Raw genomic sequence first — 12600 nt, forward strand, 5'->3', positions numbered from 1 at the left:
CTCCAAAGAACCTTTGCTCCACTTTTTTAAAAACAGATATATTAGAAACCTCTTAATTCAAGAAAATGCCTGCAAAATAATCGAAAAGTGTTCTCTTTCGTAAAATACCTACCTCCCACAGTAAGATGATATATCATTGGAACGCAGTAAGATGATATATCATTGGAATATGCTTTAGCTTCTTGTCTCTCATGTGTTGTCAAAATTAAACTAACTTAGCTCTTTACTAAACTCTTTACTCATACTTGTAGTTTGGTGTCGTTAATTACCTTTATTTCCTCACATAAAAAAAAATCGAGTTCAAATACTAGTGCAAAGGTTTTCTACAACTTTCAGTATACAATTTCAAGTATTTCAAACAATCACCATGCTAACTCAATGTGATTTCTACAACGAGAACTCGAAACCAGAGTTGGATCGACTGACATGAATCTAATATTCCCCTGAAGACTTACCTTCCTCAAAGAAAAACAAATGTAAAATGTGGTTGTTCATAGATGAATATGAAGTACCAACATTCTCATCTACTTATTGACATCAATGAGCTTGCATTGAACCAACAAACAATTAAATTAAATTTCAACAAATAAATTGCAAGTACTCACGCAAACATCAATATTATACCGCTCAACTGCAGAAATTAAGTATCATTTACGTATAGATAAATTAAATTGCAATCTTCACACGAAATGAATAATTTATTCAGAATTGAGACCAGAAAACATCAACAAATTGCGATCAATGACAAAAGAATAACCGAACAATAACGTCATTTTCAACGTGGTTACCACCTGAACGACCACAAACGCTTTTGATTCGAAGCCTACTATTACCCAGATACACATATTAACCAATGTATACTTAAGCATATGCACCATCAGCATGAATTACTGAAACATGGAATACAAGCAACCAACAACATTATTGTATTCCTCAAGATTGCCCATAAAGCGAAGTAAGGTATAGTAAGCACACAACCTACCAATTAATTAACATGAGACTATTTCCAGATGACTCACAATGAAAATTGGTAAGTGAATCACGTCAAATGACCGCTTATAACGAACATTAACCAAAAGTGCAGAAAAACTGAAAAGATGATAAAAATGAATGCTGAGCAACTACCTTAATCTTCTGAATGTAGATGTCCATGAACCTGGATGTGTGGCCTCGATATCGATCAACAAACAAAAACTTCCTGATCCCTTTTCTATTAATTTTATATGACAAACAAATCAAAGAAGCAGCACCAAGAAGAAGTTGTGAGGTGAGAATTTCATACTCAAAATCCCTAACTTGGTAATCATCACAAATTGTGCAGTGTAGTCAAAACACTCTACGCTTCTATAAAGAGACACAATTAATCCATACAAACTCAATCAATTTCACACAACTTCGACAAAATACTTCAATTGCCAAAATAGGGACTCAATTAATCCATACAAAAACTAAATAACAACCCAACTAAAAATTGAGATTTAGTTTAGATTAGAATAGAAGTGAAAAACTGATCTTAATAACAATGGCCCAATTAATCTTAATATACAAGTTCTTAATAACAATGATCTGAAACATTCTTTAAAATGACCTGACGCGGGTCAACTGACTCGGAAAATTACACAAATTGACCTGTTCATAAAATGGCACAACAAGACTGCACTCTAAATAACCTAATCTAAACTGGAACGCGATGACCTTCTCAGGTCTAACCGCAACTTATCACAGGACCATTTTACCAGAACCCAAGCAAAACATGGTTAGTTACCTGTTTCACCGGTGAAGACAATATTTTTAGGATGTCCATTGATAAGTATGCCATCAGGGATAGGCATAGCTTGTCCTAAGTCCAACTTTTTTCGAAGTACCTGCAAAACAACAACAATTTAAGGTAAAATCAACAGCTTCAAACCTATAAAATAATAGGTTTGGGATATTATTAAAAAATCTAGCAAGGTATATGAGTGTATCTAGATTACCAGATATGTGTATCTAGTAAGATAACAAAGTGTATCTAGCCATTTAAAGGAGTGTATCTAGTTTGTCATAGATGTGTATCCAGCAATTTAAAGGAGTGTATCTACCAATTTAAAGACATGTATCTAGTAATTTAAAGGAGCATATCTAGCTTGTGAGATATGTGTATCTAACTAGGTAAATGAGTTCTTAGTTTAGTGGCGAAAAAGGTGACCGGCCTGACTTAAATGAATTGTTAACTAATTTAATTAAATATTGCTCGCTATTTTTGCTTAGGGAATAATAATCAATAAACATCTGCATAAAATGTGAAGGTATGTAATGCTCCGTGGAAACACAATGTTTTACTCGTATGCTATATTTGATGAAAACAAGGATAGCCTTCCCTACAGATTGATCAAATATGGGCTGTTTCTAAGCTTGAAAGCCACAAATAAGTTCTTTGCTATTTTCCTGGGATTACATTATAAGAAAGAAATAGTGTTTAACTCGTACATGAAACTAATTAATTTACCTGAAATTAAATGAATGATTAGCTATTAAACGAACTACGCTTCACCATTGTCGTATCACCTGAGCTCTGCTTTATTCATGATCTTCCAAGAAATAACGATAAGTACTAGAGTTCCACGATGTCTAATTTGGAGGCAAAAATCACATTAATCCTGTCAAAATGTAACATAATCAGAACTCTGGAAAAAGCATGCAGCAGCCTTTACGAGTTGGTCCTGTATACTTTTAAATAGAAACGAAACAAAAATTTCACAAAGTTTTATAACATGAATGACAGGATAGTAAGTATCTGAGCAAACGAGTTATTATGATACGATATCTTGAGCAAACGAGTTATTATGATACGGGGTGGAGGGTTATTTTGGTACGGGTTCTTCGCATTCGATTTGTTTTGGTGCTTAGCTAGAGCACGATAAATTAATTAGTTTCAGTACGAGTTAAATTAGTTTGCTGCTAAAAGAAAGCATAAGACAAAAGGTTCGCAAAAGGAAAGCACTGCTTCAGGTGAATTTCACTATTCAAAATTGGTCAGGTTTCAATACATGGCCATATCAGACAGAATGCAGCACATTATGCTAGTGCCACAAGACCGCCACTCTCACAGTATACATTATAAGAAAATGATACAATATCAGATGTTATTGGCAAAGGTAAGACACAGATAGCTAAGTATAAAGTTGTCGGGAAATTTAGAGCCATAAAATGGTATACCTCGACATTGTTCACGATTTAATTTCGTCGACGGACGACTAGAACATCGTTGTCAATTTTTCCGACAATGAACCCAAATCCGCAACACTGGAAACACTTATAGCTCTCCAACTTTATCTCCACAACTACCACATAATCTGTCAGTAAGAGGATCATACATCTGATGTACTACCTCCAATTCTATAGTTTTTGAGCATTATAAAAAAGTTTTTGAGTTTTATTTTAAAGTTTCTGATTTTCACTATGAAGTTTCTGAGTTTATTCACTTAAACATTTAGCTCTAAAAAATTACAATAAAACTCAAAAACATTATATATAAGTTTAGTTAAATTTGAGTTTTGACGGAAAAAATATTAAAATTTAACTTATAAACTTTATTATACTAAAAAAAAAAATACACATATGCTCAAAAACAAATAAAGTTTTAGGTAATAAGCTTAAAAAAAATTACATATATACTCAAAAAATAAAAAAGTTAGAGGTAGTACATCCGATGTATGTTCCTTTTTCTCCATAATCTGTGTACCCAATAGTTTTAGCTTGTGTACCTATTAGGATAACCTTGTGTATCCGAGCTCATATTTTATGCAACCACCACCTAACCATAAATTACCACTGCCTACTACCGCCATACCAACACCGCCGCCATACCAACACCACCGCCAACCCCTATGACTACTACTACTAAGACTGACCAACTTTACCAACGACTAACACTAGACTGACCACTTCCTATCACTAAGGCAAACACCACAGTCACCAACGACCACGGACCACACCAGCCACTAAGGCAAACACCACAGTCACCAACTCATTCAACAAACCTGACTAGCTTAGTTTTCGACAATTATTCGCTATTTTTTGTAGATCTGAGAATTAAGTATCGATTTTTCTTTATATATGTCGTTTTCGAAGGAGATTGTTGGTCGGAAAACGATACTGAGTTCGAAATTGGGAAGAGGAGATGGGTCTGACGAGAGATTTTGATGCTAAAATAGTTCTCATCGAGAATGTCAACATCGACGGTGCTCGGTGCTCTTGTAAGGGTTTAATGCCTGCATGAGAGCTAGTGTTAAGTGCTTGGTGTTGCGCCGGTGAGATGATTGGGTCATGGAGCTCCGGTGACGGTGGAATTGGTGGCCGACGGTGAAGACAGGTGGTGGTGGATAAAGGTGAGGGAGGTTAGAGATTTGGGGATTACGTTTGAAGGAAGAGGAGAATTAGAGAAGTGATAATTAGTTCGTAAGTTTGTACCGAACTTATAGTTCGCGCCGAACTTATAGTTCGCACGAGATCCTAGTCCTAATCCTATTTCTATATATATATATATATATATATATATATATATATATATATATATAGTTGGGATTTGGTGAGCTTTGATTCTTATGATGAGTTGTGAGTTTGAAAAATCTCAGCCATTAGATTACGATGAATGGCCAAAATCTAATCTTAGTTGTCATATAAAAGCATTGTTATTTAGTTATTTCCTCTTTTTTTCTCTCTCTCTTCATCCGTTATTTACTAATTGTTCTAACTGTTTCCCTCTCTAATTAATTTTTACTGCAAGCGTTTATAATCAACATTACTGTAACCGTTTATCTCTCTTCTATTATTCTGGTGTTGTTCTCCTTTGTATTATTCTGCAACCGTTCATCTCCTTTATATTTCGCCTCTTTTCTCTTCGCCGTTCAACAACTATCTTCCGATTGAAGGTAATTTCATGCCATTTTCCTTTTCTATTCTGTTATTCAGTTTTATTTCATGATTTTCTATGCTTTCACTTCCGTTTTTCAGTTTAATTATTGCTAGGTTTACTTACTCGAGTACTTTAATGTCGTTATTACGTTTCCGCAGTTCCTTCATTATAATATTATCCTGCATTTTGAATTTCTGATTTTTCCTGAAGTGATTTGCATGTTCTATTCGTTTCTGCAGTTTTCTATTGTTCCGGGGTGATTTCTGTCTCTGAACTTCCGTTGTTGCTCTGACCTAGTTCGTTAGATTATGTATTAATCGACTATTAACCGTAATAGAACCACTAATCTGTCCGTTTTCTACCCCTTAATTATTTTCCTCTTCTTTTCTCAAATTATCCGTTTTAAATGTATTTTCGACGTAAATCAATCAAATCATTGTAATTTTAATTATCGTATTTCATTTATTGTACTCTTTATTATCGTATTGTTTGCTTGTTCTCACATGTAATCAACCCTAAATCTCTACTTCGACCTATTGTTTGCTAAATTACATGTTAACCGACATAGTTTAATTCTCACATGCTAGGACTAAAACGATGGATGTTGCATTGCATGCATATAACCGACAACATATCAAGTATAGATGATTTTCCCTAATCATTAGTAGAGGCCGCTATCGAGGCGGGCGGGATTAGGTGTTCGATCAAAAGAGCTTCCTAATACGTACCCTCACTCCTTACTCTAGATCTCTATGAACATCCGTGTTCATTGGCTTCCACGAGAGTTATTCTAGACATAGAATGCTAAGGGTAACGAGTTCTTGGTGTCTATGTCATTACTTTGTGTCTTGACATGACGCGAAGTATTCGAACGGTTTCCAATTTTCCACAATAAATTGGTGGCGACTCCACAAATACAAACGCTTGTTTTCCCAAGCTCCCCCGTGGTCCCCCCGTGTCCACAGTTTGGCGACTCCACTGGGGAGTAATACACTTACGTGTTGCCAAGGGTGAAAATTGGACAAGGTTAGGGAATAGTTTATATGAGATAGTTGTCGGTTTTCATTACTCGACCTTCTTAGGTCGTTTTATTCGGCCTTCCTAGGCCCAACCCAACCCATTCGACCAATCGTCCCGTCTGGACGGTCCAAATTCTTATCTGGGCCTAAGGATAGATAGCGATTTACGTCAACCATACCGTGGTACATACTCATGTTTGTATCAAGGGCTTTCACTACTCGAGGAAATGGACTAGGAACCGACCTTATTCATGTTTGTCACGGACCTCTCCACATACTAGGGTTTGATTGCTTGGTATTACAACCCACCTTTTTAAGCCAAAACCCTTTAAATGCACTCAGCATACCGCTATATTGTCTGTATGAATGCTTGTATCATATACGTGATCATCATTTTTGTAAACAAAACCATGACGAAATTTTTTAAAATAAAATCATTTTCAAAATGTAAATATTTTCAAAAATGGCCTAAAGTAGCTCAAATAAGCCGAAACTCTGTCCAAATGTCAAGTCAAACTTCGGGCCTAAAACCCATTTTAAAACCCGTGTAAAAAAACGTAAAAAAAACCGAAAAAAAAGTCCAAAAAAAAAACGTTTTATTCAAAATATTTTCAAATCATGTAAATGTGAATATGTAAATTCAGTTGGGCTAGGTTAGAGTCAAAATTCAAACCGACTATATCCTAGTTAAAACTCTGTCGAGTCATAAATCCGTCTTCTTTTACATTTTGGGTCTTTTCAAAATTCAAGTCAAGTCCTAAGGCGTTACGCCATCATTTTGGACCCCCTACCCCAATTCAGTTAGGACCTAAACATTTCCACACCTCGACTCACACACTCGAGGCTAACAGTTCGAATCATTCCAAAATCCGTCTCTCGAATTCTCCTAATGACACGTTCGGGACACACATACCCAAACTTCGAGTGAAGTCTATCTTAAAACACAGGTCTTAGAATCAACACGTGTCGTCAATCCCGTCAATCAAGTCAACCATAGTCAATACTCGAGTCAAAGGTCAAAGTCAAACACCATGAGTCCAAACACGAGAAGTCACTCACGACATTTCATGACTTCACATGTCAAGAGTCTAGTTATCCCGTCTCGTCTTCCTATATTTTCCTTCGTGTATCCTTTATTTGTTGCCTTAGTATGCGTGATCCCATGTCGAATCGAGTTGTAATGCGCATCATTTCTGTCGAGTAGGAATCCAGCAAGTTCCGTCAGTCAACAAAGTCACTAAGCAGTTCAAGCCACAACCACCGTGTCTCTCCAAGACGTTTATACCATGGTCCTACGAGTTCAAGCTAAAGTGAAAAATTTGAGCATTTGCGTCCTCACCCTTGAAAATGGAATGGTGGAAAAGAACACGCCACCTAGAGAAACCTCTAGTCTAGGTCGTCCAAAGCTTACCTCTTGTAATAACCATCGTCTCAGAAAGCCAAAAACAGCTGAAAGGAAACCTGGGAGGCATCAAAGGGTGCTTACCTGTAACACCCCCATTTATACAGGAGCCTTTAGCTAGACATTCCCAAATAAATAGGACTGTTACCATCTCGGTTTTTCGAGGTAGTGAATAACAAAGTACAACAAACCAAAGTACTTTAAATTAAAACTTTAGTGAATACATGTTTATTACAACTTAACCAACTAAAACTTAATATAAAAATAATTACAACTCGCAGCGGAAATAAATAAAGTGGTATAATTATTCTATGTGATCTAGACTTCAACTATGGTCCAAGTCGAGCTCTCATCCCAATGCTCCCGAGTCAGCTAATCTTTAGTACCTGTCAAATATGCTCCCCATTATGGTTCACCGCAGGTGTTCACGAATACACAGTCAACCGCGAGGTTGAGTAGGAATAAATTAAACAACAATAATAATCCAACCAAAATAAACATCCTTCAAATTCTCATCACTTCATCCGTACAACTCACTTACATCACTGGCAGTAGCACAACTTCCTTAACACCGTGCTATGCTCAACTCAACGACTGGCTGTAGTACTTTCGTACCATGTTCAACTGGCAGTAGTACCCCCCGTACTATGCACAACTGGCAGTAGTAATCACTTACTATGCACAACTATCTTTGGCAGTAGTAATTACTTACTATGCACATCTAGCAGTAACGATTACTCGCTATGCACAACTGGCAGTAACACCCTCCGTGTTATGCTCAACTGAATAATCAACTCTCCATACCAAATATAACCCAACAACAAAAACTCAATAACAATTCCGTCTTCATCTCAACCAATCATCTTAACATACTCCATTACTCTACTTCCAATAATGAATCACAATACTAACCTTAACCACATGAATCGTCACATTTAAACATTCATTCACTGAACAATAAAACCGAGTTGAGTAGGAAATTCCTACCTCGAAAGCAAGCACTCCAATTTACGCAATCCAAGCAATTCAATTAAATAGCCAAGCAATCCAGTTAATAATGCTTCTCCACAGTTCCGTCACCTTGATATATAATAATTACAATTATTACTAATTATTCTAAATAGATGAAATATAAACCATTGAACTAATTTTGTATTTTACTTATTCATTAATTATGGTAATTATATTGTTACGTAAATTATCAACACATGTATTATAAATAACTCATAAACTAATTATATAACTCTCTTAAATTCACTATTAATCAATTTATTAATCAAAACCCATACTCCACACTACCACTCGCGTCATTACTCCTAATAATCATCATCATCAAACACCCCCCCTCATAACATGGTTTGAACCCGTGTAACACACCTCTCCAAACACCCACAATACTCGCCCAACCCGCCACCTAGAGACACCACACCATCAACCACCACTAGCCTGCACCACCAAGACCTCCGAAAACCTCCAACCACCAGCCCAATCGTCCCCTACCACTCGCAAACCCACGCCCTAACACACTGTAATACCCCGTAGTTTAGTGAAATATATATAACTAATTTACGTAATTCAAATAATTAATTAAAGGCATTTATATTTAATAATCGAAAATAGGACGGGATAATTATAATAATAAAATAATGAATGAGTCGAGATTAGTTGTCGGGCCGTGTGCATTGGGCCGTGTGCCGAGTATAGCTCGAATAAATTATTTCATAATAATAATAGTAGCATGTGTAATTGTATTATAATAATTTTATTTGAATAATAATAATCATCATCATCATCATAGTTGTATAATAATAGTCGTATTTGTATAACAATAATAATAATAATAATAATAATAATAATAATAATAATAATAATAATAATAATAATAATAATAATAATATGATAATTGTATAGTTTCCTAATTGCTTCCTTGTACCCTATGACCTAAATATATAAATAGACCTTATTCATCACAAAACACGACAAAATAATTCACATAAAGAGAAAAGAAAAAGAGGAGCTAGCAAGGAGATCGTCACAAGGTAATTTTCTAATCGTCTCATAACATACTCGCCTTAAGACTAATATAACTCGTTAAATAGATAACCGTTGACTGACCCGAGACCATGACCTTGACCGTGGGATACCAGAGGCTGATCGGACCCACCGTTGACCACTTATGACCGACTGAAAGGGGGTGTTTGAAGAGGTTGTTATCGAGTGGTTAGGATATAGGATTTACTTGTTTTACTCAGCTTTTGCACACTTAATTGGACTCGACTTGACCTGGGTATGGTGGGGTTGCGACCTGGGTGGTTAGTCGACCAAGTTAGGTGGTATAGGGAGGTCGTAGGCGGTGTTTCGTGCGGTTGTTGGCCGGAAACACGAGCTAGGGCAGAGTATGTTTAAACACGTTAGAACCCGTTTTTATGCTCGTTGCTTTAACTGGGTATGGTAGGGGATGGAACCTGGTGGTTAGTTCGACCGTAGAGGGGTGCTTTGGCGGATGTAGGTGGTGGTTTGATGCGGTGGTGGTCGTTTTAGCGTGAAACATGGGAGGAGTTGATTGTTGTTGTTGCTGGCGGTTTCAGGGGCTGTTGTGGTGGCGGTGTTAAGTCGAGGGGAAGGAGGGATCGCACCTGGAACCACCGTGGGTCATTGGTGACAACGGTGGTGGCCAGAGGTGGTGGGGTTGGTGTTGAAAAGTTAGTTGACGGGTTTTCGGTAATTGGTAACGTGGTGGTTGTTAGGGCGTGGGTTTGCGAGTGGTAGGGGACGATTGGGCTGGTGGTTGGAGGTTGTCGGGGGTCTTGGTGGTGCAGGCTAGTGGTGGTTGATGGTGTGGTGTCTCTAGGTGGCGGGTTGGGCGAGTATTGTGGGTGTTTGGAGAGGTGTGTTACACGGGTTCAAACCGTGTTTAAAAATACTCTGCCCTAGCTCGTGTTTCCGGCCGACAACCGCACAAAACACCGCCTACGACCTCCCTATACCACCTAACTTGATCGACTAACCAACCAGGTCGTAACCCCACCGTACCCAGGTCAAGTTGAGTCCAATTAAGTGTGCAAAAGCCGAGTAAAACAAGTAAATCCTATATCCTAACCACCCGATAACAACCCCTTCAAACACCCCCTTCCAGTCAGTCATAAGTGGTCAACGGTGGGTCCGGTCAGCCTTTGGTGTCCCACGGTCAAGGTCATGGTCTCGGGTCAGTCAACGGTTGTCTATTTAACGAGTTATATTAGTCTTAAGGCGAGTATGTTATGAGACGATTAGAAAATTACCTTGTGACGATCTCCTTGCTAGCTCCTCTTTTTCTTTTCTCTTTATGTGAATTATTTTGTCGTGTTTTGTGATGAATAAGGTCTATTTATATATTTAGGTCATAGGGTACAAGGAAGCAATTAGGAAACTATACAATTATCATATTATTATTATTATTATTATTATTATTATTATTATTATTATTATTATTATTATTATTATTATTATTATTATTATTATTATTATTATTATTATTATTATTATTATTATTATTATTATTATTATTATTATTATTATTATTATTATTATTATTATTATTATTATTATTATTATTATTGTTATACAAATACGACTATTATTATACAACTATGATGATTATTATTATTATTATTCAAATAAAATTATTATAATACAATTACACATGCTACTATTATTATTATGAAATAATTTATTCGAGCTATACTCGGCACACGACCCAATGCACACGGCCCGACAACTAATCCCGACTCATTCATTATTTTATTATTATAATTATCCCGTCCTATTTTCAATTATTAAATATAAATGCCTTTAATTAATTATTTGAATTACGTAAATTAGTTATATATATTTCACTAAACTACGGGGTATTACAGTCCTTCCCCCTTAAAATGAACTTCGTCCCGAAGTTCGCCCAGGAATGTTACAAAACTCAATAACCATCAACACAACCGAGTACCATTTCAACTTATTACCATCGCACACACAATTAACCATTTTATTATTATCAACCATATCAAACTTATCAAAATTTATCACAAAATAAACTCAAAACATCGTGTGTCACATTACCGATTTAGGCAGGTCTTATACCGATGTTTTGAAGAGACTTTCTGCCCAAGGCAAGCTACATCCAATAGGGCCGACTCCGGATCCACCTTTAGAGAAACAGGTGAACCTCTGGAAGGGCAACAAATACTGCCTATATCACCAAGGTAGAGGCCATGATACTGAAGAATGTTTTCTCTTGAAACACACCATCCAGGATATGATCGAAGAGGGCAAGCTTCCAGTGCCACCTTCTGTCGAGCGATCCAAGAAGATCAACCCTCCTGGGTCTAGCAGCACTAAACATGACGAAGAATCATCTCTAGATTGTTCTCATCTCCTTGATCCTTATGACGATGGAAATATCAATGTCCTCGAAGACGACGATATCCAAAGTGGAATGCTCATGCTTTCCATTGCCTTCAACAATAAATTTTCCAAAATAGAGGGAGCTATTGATAGCCTAAACTCTCGACTTTCCAACATGGAGAACCAGTTTGCTGAAATGGGTAAGAAGCTTGATGCCCAACATCTCAAGATGAAAAGTTTCCAGACAAACTCTCAACCTAATAGTCCTAAAGCAAAAAGAGAGCAATGTATTTCTAGTTCTTCTCATCCAAGAATCAAAATCAACAAAGGAAACCTCATGAAGCCTTTATCAAAGAAACCTAACAATCCTCGCAGGTCATTCACAAATCTAGGCATACCTTATGCCTTAGGCTTGAACAAATTATCCTCTTTAGGTCTTCTTCAACCTATAGGACCTACACCAGATCCAGAAAAGAAGCTTAGGTTCTGGGATGAGAATGCCTATTGCCAATATTACAGGGGCAGGGGACATGATACTGAGGTGTGCCATAAGTTCAAGCACGTGATCCAAGATATGATTGAAAGTGGGAAGTTGTTCCTCTCAACTTTTAGCCCACACGGCAAGTTAAGCAATCCTCATGGATATACCACTTATCAGGAAACTCTTCTTGACTATTATCCTTCCATTGTTCCCAATGATGAGGACGAGGGTGAATGCTCAAAGTCAGATGTCGAAGCCAATTGCTGGAAAAGAAAATGTTCAAGCGTGGGTCGATGCTTACGAGTCTAGATCTGAGATCGAGTCAAAGTCCGAGTCCGAATCCGAGTCCTAGGCTTTCTATCCCATGATTATTTTAGTGTCTTTCTTCGTATCCATTTCCATTTCTAGTGGTAATCTGGGCGCT

General features: G+C 37.0%; 1 long non-coding RNA gene across 1 annotated transcript; it reads right to left on the reverse strand.

Annotated features, from left to right (window-relative positions):
- Positions 1-840: 840 nt before the first annotated feature.
- On the reverse strand, positions 841-2770 carry LOC141627727 (uncharacterized). The gene is made up of 3 exons (XR_012537058.1): positions 2548-2770; positions 1766-1865; positions 841-1210 (listed from the first exon to the last, which is right to left on the reverse strand). It is a non-coding gene; the product is annotated as an uncharacterized LOC141627727 (long non-coding RNA).
- Between the last annotated feature and the right edge of the window lie 9830 nt (positions 2771-12600).

This window comes from Silene latifolia, chromosome Y (genome assembly GCF_048544455.1).
Source record: "Silene latifolia isolate original U9 population chromosome Y, ASM4854445v1, whole genome shotgun sequence".
Taxonomy (NCBI): domain Eukaryota; kingdom Viridiplantae; phylum Streptophyta; class Magnoliopsida; order Caryophyllales; family Caryophyllaceae; genus Silene; species Silene latifolia.